Here is a 27,042-nt window from a genome sequence, read left to right as displayed (position 1 = left end):
AAAAACACATGTTCCTCACATTTTTGTGGCAGAAAGTTCTGGAATGTGAGAGGAGCCACAAATTTCCTTCGACGCAGCGTTCCCCCAAGTCTCCCGATAAAAATGATACCTCACTTGTGTGGGTAGGCCTAGCGCCCGCGACAGGAAATGCCCCAAAACGCAACGTGGACACATCCAATTTTTTGAAAGAAAACAGAGGTGTTTTTTGCAAAGTGCCTACCTGTAGATTTTGGCCTCTAGCTCAGCCGGCACCTAGGGAAACCTACCAAACATGTGCATTTTTGAAAACTAGAGACCTAGGGGAATACAAGATGGGGTGACTTGTGGGGCTCTGACCAGGTTCTGTTACCCAGAATCCTTTGCAAACCTCAAAATGTGGCTAAAAAAACACATGTTCATCACATTTCTGTGGCAGAAAGTTTTGGAATCTGAGAGGAGCCACAAATATCCTTCCACCCAGCGTTCCCCCAAGTCTCCCGATAAAAATGATACCTCACTTGTGTGGGTAGGCCTAGCGCCCGCGACAGGAAATGCCCCAAAGCGCAACATGGACACATCCAATTTTTTGAAAGAAAACAGAGGTGTTTTTTGCAAAGTGCCTACCTGTAGATTTTGGCCTCTAGCTCAGCCGGCACTTAGGGAAACCTACCAAACCTGTGCATTTATGAAAACTAGAGACCGAGGGGAATCCAAGATAGGGTGACTTGTGGGGCTCTGACCAGGTTCTGTTACCCAGAATCCTTTGCAAACCTCGAAATTTGGCTAAAAAAACACATGTTCCTCACATTTCTGTGGCAGAAAGTTCTGGAATCTGAGAGGAGCCACAAATTTCCTTTCACCCAGCGTTCCCCCAAGTCTCCCAATAAAAATGATACCTCACTTGTGTGGGTAGGCCTAGCGCCCGCGACAGGATATGCCCCAAAGCTCAACGTGGACACATCCAATTTTTTGAAAGAACACAGAGGTGTTTTTTGCAAAGTTCGTACCTGTAGATGTGGGCCTCTAGCTCAGCCGGCACCTAGGGAAACCTACCAAACCTGTGCATTTTTTAAAACTAGAGACCTAGGGGAATCCAAGATGGGTTGACTTGTGGGGCTCTAACCAGGTTCTGTTACCCAGAATCCTTTGCAAACCTCAAAATTTGGCTAAAAAAACACATGTTCCTCACATTTTTGTGGCAGAAAGTTCTGGAATCTGAGAGGAGACACAAAGTTCCTTCCACGCAGCGTTCCCCCAAGCCTCCCGATAAAAATGATACCTCACTTGTGTGGGTAGGCCTAGCGCCCGCGACAGGAAATGCCCCAAAGCGCAACGTGGACACATCCAATTTTTTGAAAGAAAACAGAGGTGTTTTTTGCAAAGTGCCTACCTGTAGATTTTGGCCTCTAGCTCAGCAGGCACCTAAGGAAATCTACCAAACCTGTGCATTTTTGAAAACTAGAGACCTAGGGGAATCCAAGATGGGGTGACTTGTGGGGCTGTGACCATGTTCTGTTACCCAGAATCCTTTGCAAACCTCAAAATTTGACGAAAAAAACACATGTTCCTCACATTTCTGTGGCAGAAAGTTCTGGAATCTGAGAGGAGCCACACATTTCCTTTCACCCAGCGTTCCCCCAAGGCTCCCAATAAAAATGATACCTCACTTGTGTGGGTAGGCCTAGCGCCCGCGACAGGAAATGCCCCAAAGCGCAACGTGGACACATCCAATTTTTTGAAAGAAAACAGAGGTGTTTTTTCCAAAGTGCCTACCTGTAGATTTTGGCCTCTAGCTCAGCCGGCACCTAGGGAAACCTACCAAACCTGTGCATTTTTGAAAACTAGAGACCTAGGGGAATCCAAGATGGGGTGACTTGTGGGGCTCTGACCAGGTTCTGTTACCCAGAATCCTTTGCAAACCTCAAAATTTGGCTAAAAAAACACATGTTCCTCACATTTTTGTGGCAGAAAGTTCTGGAATTTGAGAGGAGCCACAAATTTCCTTCCACGCAGCGTTCCCCCAAGTCTTCCGATAAAAATGATACCTCACTTGTGTGGGTAGGCCTAGCGCCCGCGACAGGATATGCCCCAAAGCTCAACGTGGACACATCCAATTTTTTGAAAGAAAACAGAGGTGTTTTTTGCAAAGTGCCTACCTGTAGATTTTGGCCTCTAGCTCAGCCGGCACCGAAGGAAACCTACCAAACCTGTGCATTTTTTAAAACTAGAGACCTAGGGGAATCCAAGATGGGTTGACTTGTGGGGCTCTAACCAGGTTCTGTTACCCAGAATCCTTTGCAAACCTCAAAATTTGGCTAAAAAAACACATGTTCCTCACATTTTTGTGGCAGAAAGTTCTGGAATCTGAGAGGAGACACAAAGTTCCTTCCACGCAGCGTTCCCCCAAGCCTCCCGATAAAAATGATACCTCACTTGTGTGGGTAGGCCTAGCGCCCGCGACAGGAAATGCCCCAAAGCGCAACGTGGACACATCCAATTTTTTGAAAGAAAACAGAGGTGTTTTTTGCAAAGTGCCTACCTGTAGATTTTGGCCTCTAGCTCAGCAGGCACCTAAGGAAATCTACCAAACCTGTGCATTTTTGAAAACTAGAGACCTAGGGGAATCCAAGATGGGGTGACTTGTGGGGCTGTGACCATGTTCTGTTACCCAGAATCCTTTGCAAACCTCAAAATTTGACGAAAAAAACACATGTTCCTCACATTTCTGTGGCAGAAAGTTCTGGAATCTGAGAGGAGCCACACATTTCCTTTCACCCAGCGTTCCCCCAAGGCTCCCAATAAAAATGATACCTCACTTGTGTGGGTAGGCCTAGCGCCCGCGACAGGAAATGCCCCAAAGCGCAACGTGGACACATCCAATTTTTTGAAAGAAAACAGAGGTGTTTTTTCCAAAGTGCCTACCTGTAGATTTTGGCCTCTAGCTCAGCCGGCACCTAGGGAAACCTACCAAACCTGTGCATTTTTGAAAACTAGAGACCTAGGGGAATCCAAGATGGGGTGACTTGTGGGGCTCTGACCAGGTTCTGTTACCCAGAATCCTTTGCAAACCTCAAAATTTGGCTAAAAAAACACATGTTCCTCACATTTTTGTGGCAGAAAGTTCTGGAATTTGAGAGGAGCCACAAATTTCCTTCCACGCAGCGTTCCCCCAAGTCTTCCGATAAAAATGATACCTCACTTGTGTGGGTAGGCCTAGCGCCCGCAACAGGAAATGCCCCAAAGCGCAACGTGGACACATCCAATTTTTTGAAAGAAAACAGAGGTGTTTTTTGCAAAGTGCCTACCTGTAGATTTTGGCCTCTAGCTCAGCCGGCACCGAAGGAAACCTACCAAACCTGTGCATTTTTGAAAACTAGAGACCTAGGGGAATCCAAGATGGGGTGACTTGTGGGGCTCTGACCATGTTCTGTTACCCAGAATCCTTTGCAAACCTCAAAATTTGGAGAAAAAAACACATGTTCCTCGCATTTCTGTGGCAGAAAGTTCTGGAATCTGAGAGGAGCCACAAATTTCCTTTCATCCAGCGTTCCCCCAAGTCTCCCAATAAAAACGATACCTCACATTTGTGGGTAGGCCTAGCGCCCGCGACAGGAAATGCCCCAAAGCGCAACGTGGACACATCCAATTTTTTGAAAGAAAACAGAGGTGTTTTTTGCAAAGTGCCTACCTGTAGATTTTGGCCACTAGCTCAGCCGGCACCTAGGGAAACCTACCAAACCTGTGCATTTTTGAAAACTAGAGACCTAGGGGAATCCAAGATGGGGTGACTTGTGGGGCTCTGACCAGGTTCTGTTACCCAGAATCCTTTGCAAACCTCGAAATTTGGCTAAAAACATGTTCCTCACATTTCTGTGGCAGAAAGTTCTGGAATCTGAGAGGAGCCACAAATTTCCTTTCACCCAGCGTTCCCCCAAGTCTCCCAATAAAAATGATAACTCACTTGTGTGGGTAGGCCTAGCACCCGCGACAGGATATGCACCAAAGCTCAACGTGGACACCTCCAATTTTTTGAAAGAAAACAGAGGTGTTTTTTGCAAAGTGCCTACCTGTAGATGTGGGCCTCTAGCTCAGCCGGCACCTAGGGAAACCTACCAAACCTGTGCATTTTTTAAAACTAGAGACCTAGGGGAATCCAAGATGGGTTGACTTGTGGGGCTCTAACCAGGTTCTGTTACCCAGAATCCTTTGCAAACCTCAAAATTTGGCTAAAAAAACACATGTTCCTCACATTTTTGTGGCAGAAAGTTCTGGAATCTGAGAGGAGACACAAAGTTCCTTCCACGCAGCGTTCCCCCAAGCCTCCCGATAAAAATGATACCTCACTTGTGTGGGTAGGCCTAGTGCCCGCGACAGGAAATGCCCCAAAGCGCAACGTGGACACATCCAATTTTTTGAAAGAAAACAGAGGTGTTTTTTGCAAAGTGCCTACCTGTAGATTTTGGCCTCTAGCTCAGCAGGCACCTAAGGAAATCTACCAAACCTGTGCATTTTTGACAACTAGAGACCTAGGGGAATCCAAGATGGGGTGACTTGTGGGGCTGTGACCATGTTCTGTTACCCAGAATCCTTTGCAAACCTCAAAATTTGGCGAAAAAAACACATGTTCCTCACATTTCTGTGGCAGAAAGTTCTGGAATCTGAGAGGAGCCACACATTTCCTTCCACGCAGCGTTCCCCCAAGTCTCCCGATAAAAATGATACCTCACTTGTGTGGGTAGGCCTAGCGCCCGCAACAGGAAATGCCCCAAAGCGCAACGTGGACACATCCAATTTTTTGAAAGAAAACAGAGGTGTTTTTTGCAAAGTGCCTACCTGTAGATTTTGGCCTCTAGCTCAGCCGGCACCGAAGGAAACCTACCAAACCTGTGCATTTTTGAAAACTAGAGACCTAGGGGAATCCATGATGGGGTGACTTGTGGGGCTCTGACCATGTTCTGTTACCCAGAATCCTTTGCAAACCTCAAAATTTGGAGAAAAAAACACATGTTCCTCCCATTTCTGTGGCAGAAAGTTCTGGAATCTGAGAGGAGCCACAAATTTCCTTTCACCCAGCGTTCCCCAAAGTCTCCCAATAAAAACGATACCTCACATTTGTGGGTAGGCCTAGCGCCCGCGACAGGAAATGCCCCAAAGCGCAACGTGGACACATCCAATTTTTTGAAAGAAAACAGAGGTGTTTTTTGCAAAGTGCCTACCTGTAGATTTTGGCCACTAGCTCAGCCGGCACCTAGGGAAACCTACCAAACCTGTGCATTTTTGAAAACTAGAGACCTAGGGGAATCCAAGATGGGGTGACTTGTGGGGCTCTGACCAGGTTCTGTTACCCAGAATCCTTTGCAAACCTCGAAATTTGGCTAAAAACATGTTCCTCACATTTCTGTGGCAGAAAGTTCTGGAATCTGAGAGGAGCCACAAATTTCCTTTCACCCAGCGTTCCCCCAATTCTCCCAATAAAAATGATAACTCACTTGTGTGGGTAGGCCTAGCACCCGCGACAGGATATGCACCAAAGCTCAACGTGGACACCTCCAATTTTTTTAAAGAAAACAGAGGTGTTTTTTGCAAAGTGCCTACCTGTAGATGTGGGCCTCTAGCTCAGCCGGCACCTAGGGAAACCTACCAAACCTGTGCATTTTTTAAAACTAGAGACCTAGGGGAATCCAAGATGGGTTGACTTGTGGGGCTCTAACCAGGTTCTGTTACCCAGAATCCTTGGCAAACCTCAAAATTTGGCTAAAAAAACACATGTTCCTCACATTTTTGTGGCAGAAAGTTCTGGAATCTGAGAGGAGACACAAATTTCCTTCCACGCACCGTTCCCCCAAGCCTCCCGATAAAAATGATACCTCACTTGTGTGGGTAGGCCTAGCGCCCGCGACAGGAAATGCCCCAAAGCGCAACGTGGACACATCCAATTTTTTGAAAGAAAACAGAGGTGTTTTTTGCAAAGTGCCTACCTGTAGATTTTGGCCTCTAGCTCAGCAGGCACCTAAGGAAACCTACCGAACCTGTGCATTTTTGAAAACTAGAGACCTAGGGGAATCCAAGATGGGGTGACTTGTGGGGCTCTGACCAGGTTCTGTTACCCAGAATCCTTTGCAAACCTCAAAATTTGGCTAAAAAAACACATGTTCCTCACATTTCTGTGGCAGAAAGTTCTGGAATCTGAGAGGAGCCACAAATTTCCTTTCACCCAGCGTTCCCCCAAGTCTCCCAATAAAAATGATACCTCACTTGTGTGGGTAGGCCTAGCGCCCGCGACAGGATATGCCCCAAAGCTCAACGTGGACACATCCAATTTTTTGAAAGAAAACATAGGTGTTTTTTGCAAAGTGCCTACCTGTAGATGTGGGCCTCTAGCTCAGCTGGCACCTAGGGAAACCTACCAAACCTTTGCATTTTTGAAAACTAGAGACCTAGGGGAATCCAAGATGGGGTGACTTGTGGGGCTCTGACCAGGTTCTGTTACCCAGAATCCTTTGCAAACCTCAAAATTTGGCTAAAAAAAACACATGTTCCTCACATTTCTGTGGCAGAAAGTTCTGGAATCTGAGAGGAGCCACAAATTTCCTTCCACCTAGCTTTCCCCCAAGTCTCCCGATAAAAATGATACCTCACTTGTGTGGGTCGGCCTAGTGCCCGCGACAGGAAATGCCCCAAAGCGCAACGTGGACACATCCAATTTTTTGAAAGAAAACAGGTGTTTTTTGCAAGGTGCCTACCTGTAGATTTTGGCCTCTAGCTCAGCCGGTACCTAGAGAAACCTACCAAACCTGTGCATTTTTGAAAACTAGAGACCTAGGGGAATCCAAGATGGGGTGACTTGTGGGGCTCTGACCAGGTTCTGTTACCCAGAATCCTTTGCAAACCTCAAAATTTGGATAAAAAAAAACACATGTTCCTCACATTTATGTGGCAGAAAGTTCTGGAATGTGAGAGGAGCCACAAATTTCCTTCCACGCAGCGTTCCCCCAAGTCTCCCGATAAAAATGATACCTCACTTGTGTGGGTAGGCCTAGCGCCCGCGACAGGAAATGCCCAAAGCGCAACGTGGACACATCCAATTTTTTAAAAGAAAACAGAGGTGTTTTTTGCAAAGTTCCTACCTGTAGATTTTGGCCTCTAGCTCAGCCGGCACTTAGGGAAACCTACCAAACCTGTGCATTTTTGAAAACTAGAGACCTAGGGGATTCCAAGATGGGGTGACTTGTGGGGCTCTGACCAGGTTCTGTTACCCAGAATCCTTTGCAAACCTCGAAATTTGGCGAAAAAAACACATGTTCCTCACAGTTCTGTGGCAGAAAGTTCTGGAATCTGAGAGGAGCCACAAATTTCCTTCCACGCAGCGTTCCCCCAAGTCTCCCGATAAAAATGATACCTCACTTCTGTGGGTAGGCCTAGCGCCCGCGACAAGAAATGCACCAAAGCGCAACGTGGACACATCCAATTTTTTGAATGAAAACAGAGGTGTTTTTTGCAAAGTGCCTACCTGTAGATTTTGGCCTCTAGCTCAGCCGGCACCTAGGGAAACCTATCAAACCTGTGCATTTTTGAAAACTAGAGACCTAGGGGAATCCAAGATGGGGTGACTTGTGGGGCTCTGACCAGGTTCTGTTACCCAGAATCCTTTGCAAACTTCAAAATTTGGCAAAAAAAAATACATGTTCCTCACATTTCTGTGACAGAAAGCTCTGGAATCTGAGAGGAGCCACAAATTTCCTTCCACCCAGCGTTCCCCCAAGTCTCCCGATAAAAATGATACCTCACTTGTGTGGGTGGGCCTAGCGCCCGCGACAGGAAATGCCCAAAGCGCAATGTGTACACATCCAATTTTTTGAAAGAAAACAGAGGTGTTTTTTGCAAAGTGCCTACCTGTAGATTTTGGCCTCTAGCTCAGCCGGCACTTAGGGAAACCTACAAAACCTGTGCATTTTTGAAAACTAGAGACCTAGGGGATTCCAAGATGGGGTGACTTGTGGGGCTCTGACCAGGTTCTGTTACCCAGAATCCTTTGCAAACCTCGAAATTTGGCTAAAAAAACACATGTTCCTCACAGTTCTGTGGCAGAAAGTTCTGGAATCTGAGAGGAGCCACAAATTTCCTTTCACCCAGCGTTCCCCCAAGTCTCCCAATAAAAATGATACCTCACTTGTGTGGGTAGGCCTAGCGCCCGCGACAGGAAATGCCCCAAAGCGCAACGTTGACACATCCAATTTTTTGAAAGAAAACAGAGGTGTTTTTTGCAAAGTGCCTACCTGTAGATTTTGGCCTCTAGCTCAGCCGGCACCTAGGGAAACCTACCAAACCTGTACATTTTTGAAAACTAGAGACCTAGGGGAATCCAAGATGGGGTGACTTGTGGGGCTCTGACCAGGTTCTGTTACCCAGAATCCTTTGCAAACCTCAAAATTTGGCTAAAAAAACACATGTTCCTCACATTTCTGTGGCAGAAAGTTCTGGAATCTGAGAGGAGCCACAAATTTCCTTTCACCCAGCGTTCCCCCAAGTCTCCCAATAAAAATGATACCTCACTTGTGTGGGTAGGCCTAGCGCCCGCGACAGGATATGCCCCAAAGCTCAACGTGGACACATCCAATTTTTTGAAAGAAAACATAGGTGTTTTTTGCAAAGTGCCTACCTGTAGATGTGGGCCTCTAGCTCAGCCGGCACCTAGGGAAACCTACCAAACCTTTGCATTTTTGAAAACTAGAGACCTAGGGGAATCCAAGATGGGGTGACTTGTGGGGCTCTGACCAGGTTCTGTTACCCAGAATCCTTTGCAAACCTCAAAATTTGGCTAAAAAAAACACATGTTCCTCACATTTCTGTGGCAGAAAGTTCTGGAATCTGAGAGGAGCCACAAATTTCCTTCCACCTAGCTTTCCCCCAAGTCTCCCGATAAAAATGATACCTCACTTGTGTGGGTAGGCCTAGCGCCCGCGACAGGAAATGCCCCAAAGCGCAACGTGGACACATCCAATTTTTTTAAAGAAAACAGAGGTGTTTTTTGCAAAATGCCTACCTGTAGATTTTGGCCTCTAGCTCAGCCGGCACCTAGGGAAACCTACCAAACATGTGCATTTTTTAAAACTAGAGACCTAGGGGAATCCAAGATGGTGTGACTTGTGGGGCTCTGACCAGGTTCTGTTACCCAGAATCCTTTGCAAACCTCAAAATGTGGCTAAAAAAACACATGTTCCTCACCTTTCAGTGGCAGAAAGTTTTGGAATCTGAGAGGAGCAACAAATATCCTTCCACCCAGCGTTCCCCCATTTCTCCCGATAAAAATGATACCTCACTTGTGTGGGTAGGCCTAGCGCCCGCGACAGGAAATGCCCCAAAGCGCAACATGGACACATCCAATTTTTTGAAAGAAAACAGAGGTGTTTTTTGCAAGGTGCCTACCTGTAGATTTTGGCCTCTAGCTCAGCCGGCACTTAGGGAAACCTACCAAACCTGTGCATTTTTGAAAACTAGAGACCTAGGGGAATCCAAGATGGGGTGACTTGTGGGGCTCTGACCAGGTTCTGTTACCCAGAATCCTTTGCAAACCTCGAAATTTTGCAAAAAAAAACACATGTTCCTCACATTTCTGTGGCAGAAAGTTCTGGAATCTGAGAGGAGCCACAAATTTCCTTTCACCCAGCGTTCCCCCAAGTCTCCCAATAAAAATGATACCTCACTTGTGTGGGTAGGCATAGCGCCCGCGACAGGAAATGCCCCAAAGCGCAACGTGGACACATCCAATTTTTTGAAAGAAAACAGAGGTGTTTTTTGCAAAGTGCCTACCTGTAGATTTTGGCCACTAGCTCAGCCGGCACCTAGGGAAACCTACCAAACCTGTGCATTTTTTAAAACTAGAGACCTAGGGGAATCCAAGATGGGGTGACTTGTGGGGCTCTAACCAGGTTCTGTTACCCAGAATCCTTTGCAAACCTCAAAATTTGGCTAAAAAAACACATGTTCCTCAAATTTTTTTGGCAGAAAGTTCTGGAATCTGAGAGGAGCCACAAATTTCCGTCCACGCAGCGTTCCCCCAAGTCTCCCGATAAAAATGATACCTCACTTGTGTGGGTAGGCCTAGCACCCGCGACAGGATATGCCCCAAAGCTCAACGTGGACACATCCAATTTTTTGAAAGAAAACAGAGGTGTTTTTTGCAACGTTCCTACCTGTAGATTTTGGCCTCTAGCTCAGCCGGCACCTAGGGAAACCTACCAAACCTGTGAATTTTTGGAAACTAGAGACCTAGGGGAATCCAAGATGGGGTGACTTGTGGGGCTCTGACCAGGTTCTGTTACCCAGAATCCTTTGCAAACCTCGAAATTTGGCTAAAAAAACACATGTTCCTCACATTTCTGTGGCAGAAAGTTCTGGAATCTGAGAGGAGCCACAAATTTCCTTTCACCCAGCGTTCCCCCAAGTCTCCCAATAAAAATGATACCTCACTTGTGTGGGTAGGCCTAGCGCCCGCGACAGGAAATGCCCCAAAGCGCAACGTGGACACATCCAATTTTTTGAAAGAAAACAGAGGTGTTTTTTGCAAAGTGCCTACCTGTAGATTTTGGCCTCTATCTCAGACGGCACTTAGGGAAACCTACCAAACCTGTGCATTTTTGAAAACTAGAGACCTAGGGGAATCCAAGATGGGGTGACTTGTGGGGCTCTGACTAGGTTCTGTTACCCAGAATCCTTTGCAAACCTCGAAATTTGGCTAAAAAAACACATGTTCCTCACATTTTTGTGGCAGAAAGTTCTGGAATCTGAGAGGAGCCACAAATATCCTTCCACCCAGCGTTCCCCCAAGTCTCCCGATAAAAATGATACCTCACTTGTGTGGGTAGGCCTAGCGCCCGCGACAGGAAATGCCCCAAAGCGCAACGTGGACACATCCAATTTTTTGAAAGAAAACAGAGGTGTTTTTTGCAAAGTGCCTACCTGTATATTTTGGGCTCTAGCTCAGCCGGCACCTAGGGAAACCTACCAAACCTGTGCATTTTTGAAAACTAGAGACCAAGGGGAATCCAAGATGGGGTGACTTGTGGGGCTCTGACCAGGTTCTGTTACCCAGAATCCTTTGCAAACCTCAAAATTTGGCTAAAAAAACACATGTTCCTCACACTTCTGTGGCAGAAAGTTTTGGAATCTGAGAGGAGCCACAAATATCCTTCCACCCAGCGTGTCCCCAAGTCTCCCGATAAAAATGATACCTCACCTGTGTGGGTAGGCCTAGCGCTCGCGACAGGAAATCCCCCAAAGCGCAACGTGGACACATCCAATTTTTTGAAAGAAAACAGGTGTTTTTTGCAAAGTGCCTACCTGTAGATTTTGGCCTCTAGCTCAGCCGGCACTTAGGGAAACCTACCAAACCTGTGCATTTTTGAAAACTAGAGACCTAGGGGAATCCAAGATGGGGTGACTTGTGGGGCTCTGACCAGGTTCTGTTACCCAGAATCCTTTGCAAACCTCGAAATTTGGCTAAAAAAACACATATTCCTCACATTTCTGTGGCAGAAAGTTCTGGAATCTGAGAGGAGCCACAAATTTCCTTTCACCCAGCGTTCCCCCAAGTCTCCCAATAAAAATGATACCTCACTTGTGTGGGTAGGCCTAGCGCCCGCGACAGGAAATGCCCCAAAGCGCAACGTGGACACATCCAATTTTTTGAAAGAAAACAGAGGTGTTTTTTGCAAAGTGCCTACCTGTAGATTTTGGCCACTAGCTCAGCCGGCACCTAGGGAAACCTACCAAACCTGTGCATTCTTGAAAACTAGAGACCTAGGGGAATCCAAGATGGGGTGACTTGTGGGGCTCTGACCAGGTTCTGTTACCCAGAATCCTTTGCAAACCTCAACATTTGGCTAAAAAAACACATGTTCCTCACATTTTTTTGGCAGAAAGTTCTGGAATCTGAGAGGAGCCACAAATTTCCTTCCACGCAGCGTTCCCCTAAGTCTCCCGATAAAAATGATACCTCACTTCTGTGGGTAGGCCTAGCGCCCGCGACAGGATATGCCACAAAGCTCAACGTGGACACATCCAATTTTTTGAAAGAAAACAGAGGTGTTTTTTGCAAAGTGCCTACCTGTAGATTTTGGCCTCTAGCTCAGCCGGCACTTAGGGAAACCTACCAAACCTGTGCATTTTTGAAAACTAGAGACCTAGGGGAATCCAAGATGGGGTGACTTGTGGGGTTCTGACCAGGTTCTGTTACCCAGAATCCTTTGCAAACCTCGAAATTTGGCTAAAAAAACACATGTTCCTCACATTTCTGTGGCAGAAAGTTCTGGAATCTGAGAGGAGCCACAAATTTCCTTTCACCCAAAGTTCCCCCATGTCTCCCAATAAAAATGATACCTCACTTGTGTGGGTAGGCCTAGCGCCCGCGACAGGAAATGCCCCAAAGCGCAACGTGGACACATCCAATTTTTTGAAAGAAAACAGAGGTGTTTTTTGCAAAGTGCCTACCTGTAGATTTTGGCCTCTATATCAGACGGCACTTAGGGAAACCTACCCAACCTGTGCATTTTTGAAAACTAGAGACCTAGGGGAATCCAAGATGGGGTGACTTGTGGGGCTCTGACCAGGTTCTGTTACCCAGAATCCTTTGCAAACCTCAAAATTTGGCTAAAAAAACACATGTTCCTCACATTTCTGTTGCAGAAAGTTCTGGAATCTGAGAGGAGCCACAAACTTCCTTTCACCCAGAGTTCCCCCAAGTCTCCCAATAAAAATGATACCTCACTTGTGTGGGTAGGCCTAGCGCCCGCGACAGGAAATGCCCCAAAGCGCAACGTGGACACATCCAATTTTTTGAAAGAAAACAGAGGTGTTTTTTGCAAAGTGCCTACCTGTATATTTTGGGCTCTAGCTCAGCCGGCACCTAGGGAAACCTACCAAACCTGTGCATTTTTGAAAACTAGAGACCTAGGGGAATCCAAGACGGGGTGACTTGTGGGGCTCTGACCAGGTTCTGTTACCCAGAATCCTTTGCAAACCTCCAAATTTGGCTAAAAAAACACATGTTCCTCACATTTCTGTGGCAGAAAGTTTTGGAATCTGAGAGGAGCCACAAATATCCTTCCACCCAGCGTGTCCCCAAGTCTCCCGATAAAAATGATACCTCACCTGTGTGGGTAGGCCTAGCGCTCGCGACAGGAAATGCCCCAAAGCGCAACGTGGACACATCCAATTTTTTGAAAGAAAACAGAGGTGTTTTTTGCAAAGTGCCTACCTGTAGATTTTGGCCTCTAGCTCAGCCGGCACTTAGGGAAACCTACCAAACCTGTGCATTTTTGAAAACTAGAGACCTAGGGGAATCCAAGATGGGGTGACTTGTGGGGCTCTGACCAGGTTCTGTTACCCAGAATCCTTTGCAAACCTCAAAATTTGGCTAAAAAAACACATGTTCCTCACATTTCTGTTGCAGAAAGTTCTGGAATCTGAGAGGAGCCACAAATTTCCTTTCACCCAGAGTTCTCCCAAGTCTCCCAATAAAAATGATACCTCACTTGTGTGGGTAGGCCTAGCGCCCGCGACAGGAAATGCCCCAAAGCGCAACGTGGACACATCCAATTTTTTGAAAGAAAACAGAGGTGTTTTTTGCAAAGTGCCTACCTGTATATTTTGGGCTCTAGCTCAGCTGGCACCTAGGGAAACCTACCAAACCTGTGCATTTTTGAAAACTAGAGACATAGGGGAATCCAAGATGGGGTGACTTGTGGGGCTCTGACCAGGTTCTGGTACCCAGAATCCTTTGCAAACCTCGAAATTTGGCTAAAAAAACACATGTTCCTCACATTTCTGTGGCAGAAAGTTCTGGAATCTGAGAGGAGCCACAAATTTCCTTTCACCCAGAGTTCCCCCAAGTCTCCCAATAAAAATGATACCTCACTTGTGTGGGTAGGCCTAGCGCCCGCGACAGGAAATGCCCCAAAGCGCAACGTGGACACATCCAATTTTTTGAAAGAAAACAGAGGTGTTTTTTGCAAAGTGCCTACCTGTAGATTTTGGCCTCTATATCAGACGGCACTTAGGGAAACCTACCCAACCTGTGCATTTTTGAAAACTAGAGACCTAGGGGAATCCAAGATGGGGTGACTTGTGGGGCTCTGACCAGGTTCTGTTACCCAGAATCCTTTGCAAACCTCAAAATTTGGCTAAAAAAACACATGTTCCTCACATTTCTGTTGCAGAAAGTTCTGGAATCTGAGAGGAGCCACAAATTTCCTTTCACCCAGAGTTCCCCCAAGTCTCCCAATAAAAATGATACCTCACTTGTGTGGGTAGGCCTAGCGCCCGCGACAGGAAATGCCCCAAAGCGCAACGTGGACACATCCAATTTTTTGAAAGAAAACAGAGGTGTTTTTTGCAAAGTGCCTACCTGTAGATTTTGGCCTCTAGCTCAGCCGGAACTTAGGGAAACCTACCAAACCTGTGCATTTTTGAAAACTAGAGACCTAGGGGAATCCAAGATGGGGTGACTTGTGGGGCTCTGACCAGGTTCTGTTACCCAGAATCCTTTGCAAACCTCAAAATTTGGCTAAAAAAACACATGTTCCTCACATTTCTGTTGCAGAAAGTTCTGGAATCTGAGAGGAGCCACAAATTTCCTTTCACCCAGAGTTCCCCCAAGTCTCCCAATAAAAATGATACCTCACTTGTGTGGGTAGGCCTAGCGCCCGCGACAGGAAATGCCCCAAAGCGCAACGTGGACACATCCAATTTTTTGAAAGAAAACAGAGGTGTTTTTTGCAAAGTGCCTACCTGTATATTTTGGGCTCTAGCTCAGCTGGCACCTAGGGAAACCTACCAAACCTGTGCATTTTTGAAAACTAGAGACCTAGGGGAATCCAAGATGGGGTGACTTGTGGGGTTCTGACCAGGTTCTGTTACCCAGAATCCTTTGCAAACCTCGAAATTTGGCTAAAAAAACACATGTTCCTCACATTTCTGTGGCAGAAAGTTCTGGAATCTGAGAGGAGCCACAAATTCCCTTTCATCCAGAGTTCCCCCAAGTCTCCCAATAAAAATGATACCTCACTTGTGTGGGTAGGCCTAGCGCCCGCGACAGGAAATGCCCCAAAGCGCAACGTGGACACATCCAATTTTTTGAAAGAAAACAGAGGTGTTTTTTGCAAAGTGCCTACCTGTAGATTTTGGCCTCTAGCTCAGCCGGAACTTAGGGAAACCTACCAAACCTGTGCATTTTTGAAAACTAGAGACCTAGGGGAATCCAAGATGGGGTGACTTGTGGGGCTCTGACCAGGTTCTGTTACCCAGAATCCTTTGCAAACCTCAAAATTTGGCTAAAAAAACACATGTTCCTCACATTTCTGTTGCAGAAAGTTCTGGAATCTGAGAGGAGCCACAAATTTCCTTTCACCCAGAGTTCCCCCAAGTCTCCCAATAAAAATGATACCTCACTTGTGTGGGTAGGCCTAGCGCCCGCGACAGGAAATGCCCCAAAGCGCAACGTGGACACATCCAATTTTTTGAAAGAAAACAGAGGTGTTTTTTGCAAAGTGCCTACCTGTATATTTTGGGCTCTAGCTCAGCTGGCACCTAGGGAAACCTACCAAACCTGTGCATTTTTGAAAACTAGAGACCTAGGGGAATCCAAGATGGGGTGACTTGTGGGGTTCTGACCAGGTTCTGTTACCCAGAATCCTTTGCAAACCTCGAAATTTGGCTAAAAAAACACATGTTCCTCACATTTCTGTGGCAGAAAGTTCTGGAATCTGAGAGGAGCCACAAATTCCCTTTCATCCAGAGTTCCCCCAAGTCTCCCAATAAAAATGATACCTCACTTGTGTGGGTAGGCCTAGCGCCCGCGACAGGAAATGCCCCAAAGCGCAACGTGGACACATCCAATTTTTTGAAAGAAAACAGAGGTGTTTTTTGCAAAGTGCCTACCTGTAGATTTTGGCCTCTAGCTCAGCCGGAACTTAGGGAAACCTACCAAACCTGTGCATTTTTGAAAACTAGAGACCTAGGGGAATCCAAGATGGGGTGACTTGTGGGGCTCTGACCAGGTTCTGTTACCCAGAATCCTTTGCAAACCTCAAAATTTGGCTAAAAAAACACATGTTCCTCACATTTCTGTTGCAGAAAGTTCTGGAATCTGAGAGGAGCCACAAATTTCCTTTCACCCAGAGTTCCCCCAAGTCTCCCAATAAAAATGATACCTCACTTGTGTGGGTAGGCCTAGCGCCCGCGACAGGAAATGCCCCAAAGCGCAACGTGGACACATCCAATTTTTTGAAAGAAAACAGAGGTGTTTTTTGCAAAGTGCCTACCTGTATATTTTGGGCTCTAGCTCAGCTGGCACCTAGGGAAACCTACCAAACCTGTGCATTTTTGAAAACTAGAGACCTAGGGGAATCCAAGATGGGGTGACTTGTGGGGTTCTGACCAGGTTCTGTTACCCAGAATCCTTTGCAAACCTCGAAATTTGGCTAAAAAAACACATGTTCCTCACATTTCTGTGGCAGAAAGTTCTGGAATCTGAGAGGAGCCACAAATTCCCTTTCATCCAGAGTTCCCCCAAGTCTCCCAATAAAAATGATACCTCACTTGTGTGGGTAGGCCTAGCGCCCGCGACAGGAAATGCCCCAAAGCGCAACGTGGACACATCCAATTTTTTGAAAGAAAACAGAGGTGTTTTTTGCAAAGTGCCTACCTGTAGATTTTGGCCTCTATATCAGACGGCACTTAGGGAAACCTACCAAACCTGTGCATTTTTGAAAACTAGAGACCTAGGGGAATCCAAGATGGGGTGACTTGTGGGGCTCTGACCAGGTTCTGTTACCCAGAATCCTTTGCAAACCTCAAAATTTGGCTAAAAAAACACATGTTCCTCACATTTCTGTTGCAGAAAGTTCTGGAATCTGAGAGGAGCCACAAACTTCCTTTCACCCAGAGTTCCCCCAAGTCTCCCAATAAAAATGATACCTCACTTGTGTGGGTAGGCCTAGCGCCCGCGACAGGAAATGCCCCAAAGCGCAACGTGGACACATCCAATTTTTTGAAAGAAAACAGAGGTGTTTTTTGCAAAGTGCCTACCTGTATATTTTGGGCTCTAGCTCAGCCGGCACCTAGGGAAACCTACCAAACCTGTGCATTTTTGAAAACTAGAGACCTAGGGGAATCCAAGATGGGGTGACTTGTGGGGCTCTGACCAGGTTCTGTTACCCAGAATCCTTTGCAAACCTCAAAATTTGGCTAAAAAAACACATGTTCCTCACATTTCTGTTGCAGAAAGTTTTGGAATCTGAGAGGAGCCACAAATATCCTTCCACCCAGCGTGTCCCCAAGTCTCCCGATAAAAATGATACCTCACCTGTGTGGGTAGGCCTAGCGCTCGCGACAGGAAATGCCCCAAAGCGCAACGTGGACACATCCAATTTTTTGAAAGAAAACAGAGGTGTTTTTTGCAAAGTGCCTACCTGTAGATTTTGGCCTCTAGCTCAGCCGGCTCTTAGGGAAACCTACCAAACCTGTGCATTTTTGAAAACTAGAGACCTAGGGGAATCCAAGATGGGGTGACTTGTGGGGCTCTGACCAGGTTCTGTTACCCAGAATCCTTTGCAAACCTCAAAATTTGGCTAAAAAAACACATGTTCCTCATATTTCTGTTGCAGAAAGTTCTGGAATCTGAGAGGAGCCACAAATTTCCTTTCACCCAGAGTTCCCCCAAGTCTCCCAATAAAAATGATACCTCACTTGTGTGGGTAGGCATAGCGCCCGCGACAGGAAATGCCCCAAAGCGCAACGTGGACACATCCAATTTTTTGAAAGAAAACAGAGGTGTTTTTTGCAAAGTGCCTACCTGTATATTTTGGGCTCTAGCTCAGCTGGCACCTAGGGAAACCTACCAAACCTGTGCATTTTTGAAAACTAGAGACATAGGGGAATCCAAGATGGGGTGACTTGTGGGGCTCTGACCAGGTTCTGGTACCCAGAATCCTTTGCAAACCTCGAAATTTGGCTAAAAAAACACATGTTCCTCACATTTCTGTGGCAGAAAGTTCTGGAATCTGAGAGGAGCCACAAATTTCCTTTCACCCAGAGTTCCCCCAAGTCTCCCAATAAAAATGATACCTCACTTGTGTGGGTAGGCCTAGCGCCCGCGACAGGAAATGCCCCAAAGCGCAACGTGGACACATCCAATTTTTTGAAAGAAAACAGAGGTGTTTTTTGCAAAGTGCCTACCTGTAGATTTTGGCCTCTATATCAGACGGCACTTAGGGAAACCTACCCAACCTGTGCATTTTTGAAAACTAGAGACCTAGGGGAATCCAAGATGGGGTGACTTGTGGGGCTCTGACCAGGTTCTGTTACCCAGAATCCTTTGCAAACCTCAAAATGTGGCTAAAAAAACACATGTTCCTCACATTTCTGTTGCAGAAAGTTCTGGAATCTGAGAGGAGCCACAAATTTCCTTTCACCCAGAGTTCCCCCAAGTCTCCCAATAAAAATGATACCTCACTTGTGTGGGTAGGCCTAGCGCCCGCGACAGGAAAAGCCCCAAAGCGCAACGTGGACACATCCAATTTTTTGAAAGAAAACAGAGGTGTTTTTTGCAAAGTGCCTACCTGTAGATTTTGGCCTCTAGCTCAGCCGGAACTTAGGGAAACCTACCAAACCTGTGCATTTTTGAAAACTAGAGACCTAGGGGAATCCAAGATGGGGTGACTTGTGGGGTTCTGACCAGGTTCTGTTACCCAGAATCCTTTGCAAACCTCGAAATTTGGCTAAAAAAACACATGTTCCTCACATTTCTGTGGCAGAAAGTTCTGGAATCTGAGAGGAGCCACAAATTTCCTTTCACCCAGAGTTCCCCCAAGTCTCCCAATAAAAATGATACCTCACTTGTGTGGGTAGGCCTAGCGCCCGCGACAGGAAATGCCCCAAAGCGCAACGTGGACACATCCAATTTTTTGAAAGAAAACAGAGGTGTTTTTTGCAAAGTGCCTACCTGTAGATTTTGGGCTCTAGCTCAGCCGGAACTTAGGGAAACCTACCAAACCTGTGCATTTTTGAAAACTAGAGACCTAGGGGAATCCAAGATGGGGTGACTTGTGGGGCTCTGACCAGTTTCTGTTACCCAGAATCCTTTGCAAACCTCAAAATTTGGCTAAAAAAACACATGTTCCTCACATTTCTGTTGCAGAAAGTTCTGGAATCTGAGAGGAGCCACAAATTTCCTTTCACCCAGAGTTCCCCCAAGTCTCCCAATAAAAATGATACCTCACTTGTGTGGGTAGGCCTAGCGCCCGCGACAGGAAATGCCCCAAAGCGCAACGTGGACACATCCAATTTTTTGAAAGAAAACAGAGGTGTTTTTTGCAAAGTGCCTACCTGTATATTTTGGGCTCTAGCTCAGCTGGCACCTAGGGAAACCTACCAAACCTGTGCATTTTTGAAAACTAGAGACCTAGGGGAATCCAAGATGGGGTGACTTGTGGGGTTCTGACCAGGTTCTGTTACCCAGAATCCTTTGCAAACCTCGAAATTTGGCTAAAAAAACACATGTTCCTCACATTTCTGTGGCAGAAAGTTCTGGAATCTGAGAGGAGCCACAAATTTCCTTTCACCCAGAGTTCCCCCAACTCTCCCAATAAAAATGATACCTCACTTGTGTGGGTAGGCCTAGCGCCCGCGACAGGAAATGCCCCAAAGCGCAACGTGGACACATCCAATTTTTTGAAAGAAAACAGAGGTGTTTTTTGCAAAGTGCCTACCTGTAGATTTTGGCCACTAGCTCAGCCGGCACCTAGGGAAACCTACCAAACCTGTGCATTTTTTAAAACTAGAGACCTAGGGGAATCCAAGATGGGGTGACTTGTGGGGCTCTGACCAGGTTCTGTTACCCAGAATCCTTTGCAAACCTCAAAATTTGGCTAAAAAAACACATGTTCCTCACATTTCTGTGGCAGAAAGTTTTCGAATTTGAGAGGAGCCACAAATATCCTTCCACCCAGCGTTCCCCCAAGTCTCCCGATAAAAATGATACCTCACCTGTGTGGGTAGGCCTAGCGCCCGCGACAGGAAATGCCCCAAAGCGCAACGTGGACACATCCAATTTTTTGAAAGAAAACAGAGGTGTTTTTTGCAAAGTGCCTACCTGTAGATTTTGGCCACTAGCTCAGCCGGCACCTAGGGAAACCTACCAAACCTGTGCATTTTTGAAAACTAGAGACCTAGGGGAATCCAAGATGGGGTGACTTGTGGGGCTCTGACCAGGTTCTGTTACCCAGAATCCTTTGCAAACCTCAAAATTTGGCTAAAAAAACACATGTTCCTCACATTTTTTTGGCAGAAAGTTCTGGAATCTGAGAGGAGCCACAAATTTCCTTCCACGCAGCGTTCCCCTAAGTCTCCCGATAAAAATGATACCTCACTTCTGTGGGTAGGCCTAGCGCCCGCGACAGGATATGCCACAAAGCTCAACGTGGACACATCCAATTTTTTGAAAGAAAACAGAGGTGTTTTTTGCAAAGTGCCTACCTGTAGATTTTGGCCTCTAGCTCAGCCGGCACCTAGGGAAACCTACCAAACCTGTGCATTTTTTAAAACTAGAGACCTAGGGGAATCCATGATGGGGTGACTTGTGGGGCTCTGACCAGGTTCTGTTACCCAGAATCCTTTGCAAACCTCAAAATTTGGCTAAAAAAACACATGTTCCTCACATTTCTGTGGCAGAAAGTTTTGGAATTTGAGAGGAGCCACAAATATCCTTCCACCCAGCGTTCCCCCAAGTCTCCCGATAAAAATGATACCTCACCTGTGTGGGTAGGCCTAGCGCCCGCGACAGGAAATGCCCCAAAGCGCAACGTGGACACATCCAATTTTTTGAACGAAAACAGAGGTGTTTTTTGCAAAGTGCCTACCTGTAGATTTTGGCCTCTAGCTCAGCCGGCACTTAGGGAAACCTACCATACCTGTGCATTTTTGAAAACTAGAGACCTAGGGGAATCCAAGATGGGGTGACTTGTGGGGTTCTGACCAGGTTCTGTTACCCAGAATCCTTTGCAAACCTCGAAATTTGGCTAAAAAAACACATGTTCCTCACATTTCTGTGGCAGAAAGTTCTGGAATCTGAGAGGAGCCACAAATTTCCTTTCACCCAGAGTTCCCCCAAGTCTCCCAATAAAAATGATACCTCACTTGTGTGGGTAGGCCTAGCGCCCGGCACAGGAAATGCCCCAAAGCGCAACGTGGACACATCCAATTTTTTGAAAGAAAAAAGAGGTGTTTTTTGCAAAGTGCCTACCTGTAGATTTTGGCCTCTATATCAGACGGCACTTAGGGAAACCTACCCAACCTGTGCATTTTTGAAAACTAGAGACCTAGGGGAATCCAAGATGGGGTGACTTGTGGGGCTCTGACCAGGTTCTGTTACCCAGAATCCTTTGCAAACCTAAAAATTTGGCTAAAAAAACACATGTTCCTCACATTTCTGTTGCAGAAAGTTCTGGAATCTGAGAGGAGCCACAAACTTCCTTTCACCCAGAGTTCCCCCAAGTCTCCCAATAAAAATGATACCTCACTTGTGTGGGTAGGCCTAGCGCCCGCGACAGGAAATGCCCCAAAGCGCAACGTGGACACATCCAATTTTTTGAAAGAAAACAGAGGTGTTTTTTGCAAAGTGCCTACCTGTATATTTTGGGCTCTAGCTCAGCCGGCACCTAGGGAAACCTACCAAACCTGTGCATTTTTGAAAAGTAGAGACCTAGGGGAATCCAAGATGGGGTGACTTGTGGGTTCTGACCAGGTTCTGTTACCCAGAATCCTTTGCAAACCTCAAAATTTGGCTAAAAAAACACATGTTCCTCACATTTCTGTGGCAGAAAGTTTTGGAATCTGAGAGGAGCCACAAATATCCTTCCACCCAGCGTGTCCCCAAGTCTCCCGATAAAAATGATACCTCACCTGTGTGGGTAGGCCTAGCGCTCGCGACAGGAAATGCCCCAAAACGCAACGTGGACACATCCAATTTTTTGAAAGAAAACAGAGGTGTTTTTTGCAAAGTGCCTACCGGTAGATTTTGGCCTCTAGCTCAGCCGGCACTTAGGGAAACCTACCAAACCTGTACATTTTTGAAAACAAGAGACCTAGGGGAATCCAAGATGGGGTGACTTGTGGGGCTCTGACCAGGTTCTGTTACCCAGAATCCTTTGCAAACCTCAAAATTTGGCTAAAAAAACACATGTTCCTCACATTTCTGTTGCAGAAAGTTCTGGAATCTGAGAGGAGCCACAAATTTCCTTCCACCCAGCGTTCCCCCAAGTCTCCCGATAAAAATGATACCTCACCTGTGTGGGTAGGCCTAGCGCCCGCGACAGGAAATGCCCCAAAGCGCAACGTGGACACATCCAATTTTTTGAACGAAAACAGAGGTGTTTTTTGCAAAGTGCCTACCTGTAGATTTTGGCCTCTAGCTCAGCCGGCACTTAGGGAAACCTACCATACCTGTGTATTTTTGAAAACTAGAGACCTAGGGGAATCCAAGATGGGGTGACTTGTGGGATTCTGACCAGGTTCTGTTACCCAGAATCCTTTGCAAACCTCGAAATTTGGCTAAAAAAACACATGTTCCTCACATTTCTGTGGCAGAAAGTTCTGGAATCTGAGAGGAGCCACAAATTTCCTTTCACCCAGAGTTCCCCCAAGTCTCCCAATAAAAATGATACCTCACTTGTGTGGGTAGGCCTAGCGCCCGGCACAGGAAATGCCCCAAAGCGCAACGTGGACACATCCAATTTTTTGAAAGAAAAAAGAGGTGTTTTTTGCAAAGTGCCTACCTGTAGATTTTGGCCTCTATATCAGACGGCACTTAGGGAAACCTACCCAACCTGTGCATTTTTGAAAACTAGAGACCTAGGGGAATCCAAGATGGGGTGACTTGTGGGGCTCTGACCAGGTTCTGTTACCCAGAATCCTTTGCAAACCTCAAAATTTGGCTAAAAAAACACATGTTCCTCACATTTCTGTTGCAGAAAGTTCTGGAATCTGAGAGGAGCCACAAACTTCCTTTCACCCAGAGTTCCCCCAAGTCTCCCAATAAAAATGATACCTCACTTGTGTGGGTAGGCCTAGCGCCCGCGACAGGAAATGCCCCAAAGCGCAACGTGGACACATCCAATTTTTTGAAAGAAAACAGAGGTGTTTTTTGCAAAGTGCCTACCTGTATATTTTGGGCTCTAGCTCAGCCGGCACCTAGGGAAACCTACCAAACCTGTGCATTTTTGAAAAGTAGAGACCTAGGGGAATCCAAGATGGGGTGACTTGTGGGGCTCTGACCAGGTTCTGTTACCCAGAATCCTTTGCAAACCTCAAAATTTGGCTAAAAAAACACATGTTCCTCACATTTCTGTGGCAGAAAGTTTTGGAATCTGAGAGGAGCCACAAATATCCTTCCACCCAGCGTGTCCCCAAGTCTCCCGATAAAAATGATACCTCACCTGTGTGGGTAGGCCTAGCGCTCGCGACAGGAAATGCCCCAAAACGCAACGTGGACACATCCAATTTTTTGAAAGAAAACAGAGGTGTTTTTTGCAAAGTGCCTACCGGTAGATTTTGGCCTCTAGCTCAGCCGGCACTTAGGGAAACCTACCAAACCTGTACATTTTTGAAAACAAGAGACCTAGGGGAATCCAAGATGGGGTGACTTGTGGGGCTCTGACCAGGTTCTGTTACCCAGAATCCTTTGCAAACCTCAAAATTTGGCTAAAAAAACACATGTTCCTCACATTTCTGTTGCAGAAAGTTCTGGAATCTGAGAGGAGCCACAAATTTCCTTCCACCCAGCGTTCCCCCAAGTCTCCCGATAAAAATGATACCTCACCTGTGTGGGTAGGCCTAGCGCCCGCGACAGGAAATGCCCCAAAGCGCAACGTGGACACATCCAATTTTTTGAACGAAAACAGAGGTGTTTTTTGCAAAGTGCCTACCTGTAGATTTTGGCCTCTAGCTCAGCCGGCACTTAGGGAAACCTACCATACCTGTGCATTTTTGAAAACTAGAGACCTAGGGGAATCCAAGATGGGGTGACTTGTGGGGTTCTGACCAGGTTCTGTTACCCAGAATCCTTTGCAAACCTCGAAATTTGGCTAAAAAAACACATGTTCCTCACATTTCTGTGGCAGAAAGTTCTGGAATCTGAGAGGAGCCACAAATTTCCTTTCACCCAGAGTTCCCCCAAGTCTCCCAATAAAAATGATACCTCACTTGTGTGGGTAGGCCTAGCGCCCGGCACAGGAAATGCCCCAAAGCGCAACGTGGACACATCCAATTTTTTGAAAGAAAAAAGAGGTGTTTTTTGCAAAGTGCCTACCTGTAGATTTTGGCCTCTATATCAGACGGCACTTAGGGAAACCTACCCAACCTGTGCATTTTTGAAAACTAGAGACCTAGGGGAATCCAAGATGGGGTGACTTGTGGGGCTCTGACCAGGTTCTGTTACCCAGAATCCTTTGCAAACCTCAAAATTTGGCTAAAAAAACACATGTTCCTCACATTTCTGTTGCAGAAAGTTCTGGAATCTGAGAGGAGCCACAAACTTCCTTTCACCCAGAGTTCCCCCAAGTCTCCCAATAAAAATGATACCTCACTTGTGTGGGTAGGCCTAGCGCCCGCGACAGGAAATGCCCCAAAGCGCAACGTGGACACATCCAATTTTTTGAAAGAAAACAGAGGTGTTTTTTGCAAAGTGCCTACCTGTATATTTTGGGCTCTAGCTCAGCCGGCACCTAGGGAAACCTACCAAACCTGTGCATTTTTGAAAAGTAGAGACCTAGGGGAATCCAAGATGGGGTGACTTGTGGGGCTCTGACCAGGTTCTGTTACCCAGAATCCTTTGCAAACCTCAAAATTTGGCTAAAAAAACACATGTTCCTCACATTTCTGTGGCAGAAAGTTTTGGAATCTGAGAGGAGCCACAAATATCCTTCCACCCAGCGTGTCCCCAAGTCTCCCGATAAAAATGATACCTCACCTGTGTGGGTAGGCCTAGCGCTCGCGACAGGAAATGCCCCAAAACGCAACGTGGACACATCCAATTTTTTGAAAGAAAACAGAGGTGTTTTTTGCAAAGTGCCTACCGGTAGATTTTGGCCTCTAGCTCAGCCGGCACTTAGGGAAACCTACCAAACCTGTACATTTTTGAAAACAAGAGACCTAGGGGAATCCAAGATGGGGTGACTTGTGGGGCTCTGACCAGGTTCTGTTACCCAGAATCCTTTGCAAACCTCAAAATTTGGCTAAAAAAACACATGTTCCTCACATTTCTGTTGCAGAAAGTTCTGGAATCTGAGAGGAGCCACAAATTTCCTTTCACCCAGAGTTCCCCCAAGTCTCCCAATAAAAATGATACCTCACTTGTGTGGGTAGGCCTAGCGCCCGCGACAGGAAATGCCCCAAAGCGCAACGTGGACACATCCAATTTTTTGAAAGAAAACAGAGGTGTTTTTTGCAAAGTGCCTACCTGTATATTTTGGGCTCTAGCTCAGCTGGCACCTAGGGAAACCTACCAAACCTGTGCATTTTTGAAAACTAGAGACATAGGGGAATCCAAGATGGGGTGACTTGTGGGGCTCTGACCAGGTTCTGGTACCCAGAATCCTTTGCAAACCTCGAAATTTGGCTAAAAAAACACATGTTCCTCACATTTCTGTGGCAGAAAGTTCTGGAATCTGAGAGGAGCCACAAATTTCCTTTCACCCAGAGTTCCCCCAAGTCTCCCAATAAAAATGATACCTCACTTGTGTGGGTAGGCCTAGCGCCCGCGACAGGAAATGCCCCAAAGCGCAACGTGGACACATCCAATTTTTTGAAAGAAAACAGAGGTGTTTTTTGCAAAGTGCCTACCTGTAGATTTTGGCCTCTATATCAGACGGCACTTAGGGAAACCTACCCGACCTGTGCATTTTTGAAAACTAGAGACCTAGGGGAATCCAAGATGGGGTGACTTGTGGGGCTCTGACCAGGTTCTGTTACCCAGAATCCTTTGCAAACCTCAAAATTTGGCTAAAAAAACACATGTTCCTCACATTTCTGTTGCAGAAAGTTCTGGAATCTGAGAGGAGCCACAAATTTCCTTTCACCCAGAGTTCCCCCAAGTCTCCCAATAAAAATGATACCTCACTTGTGTGGGTAGGCCTAGCGCCCGCGACAGGAAATGCCCCAAAGCGCAACGTGGACACATCCAATTTTTTGAAAGAAAACAGAGGTGTTTTTTGCAAAGTGCCTACCTGTAGATTTTGGCCTCTAGCTCAGCCGGAACTTAGGGAAACCTACCAAACCTGTGCATTTTTGAAAACTAGAGACCTAGGGGAATCCAAGATGGGGTGACTTGTGGGGCTCTGACCAGGTTCTGTTACCCAGAATCCTTTGCAAACCTCAAAATTTGGCTAAAAAAACACATGTTCCTCACATTTCTGTTGCAGAAAGTTCTGGAATCTGAGAGGAGCCACAAATTTCCTTTCACCCAGAGTTCCCCCAAGTCTCCCCATAAAAATGATACCTCACTTGTGTGGGTAGGCCTAGCGCCCGCGACAGGAAATGCCCCAAAGCGCAACGTGGACACATCCAATTTTTTGAAAGAAAACAGAGGTGTTTTTTGCAAAGTGCCTACCTGTATATTTTGGGCTCTAGCTCAGCTGGCACCTAGGGAAACCTACCAAACCTGTGCATTTTTTAAAACTAGAGACCTAGGGGAATCCAAGATGGGGTGACTTGTGGGGCTCTGACCAGGTTCTGTTACCCAGAATCCTTTGCAAACCTCAAAATTTGGCTAAAAAAACACATGTTCCTCACATTTCTGTGGCAGAAAGTTTTGGAATTTGAGAGGAGCCACAAATATCCTTCCACCAAGCGTTCCCCCAAGTCTCCCGATAAAAATGATACCTCACCTGTGTGGGTAGGCCTAGCGCCCGTGACAGGAAATGCCCCAAAGCGCAACGTGGACACATCCAATTTTTTGAAAGAAAACAGAGGTGTTTTTTGCAAAGTGCCTACCTGTAGATTTTGGCCTCTAGC

This window comes from Pleurodeles waltl, chromosome 3_1, assembly GCF_031143425.1.
Source record: "Pleurodeles waltl isolate 20211129_DDA chromosome 3_1, aPleWal1.hap1.20221129, whole genome shotgun sequence".
Taxonomy (NCBI): Eukaryota; Metazoa; Chordata; class Amphibia; order Caudata; family Salamandridae; genus Pleurodeles; species Pleurodeles waltl.
Note: the sequence above shows the minus strand (reverse complement) of the source record.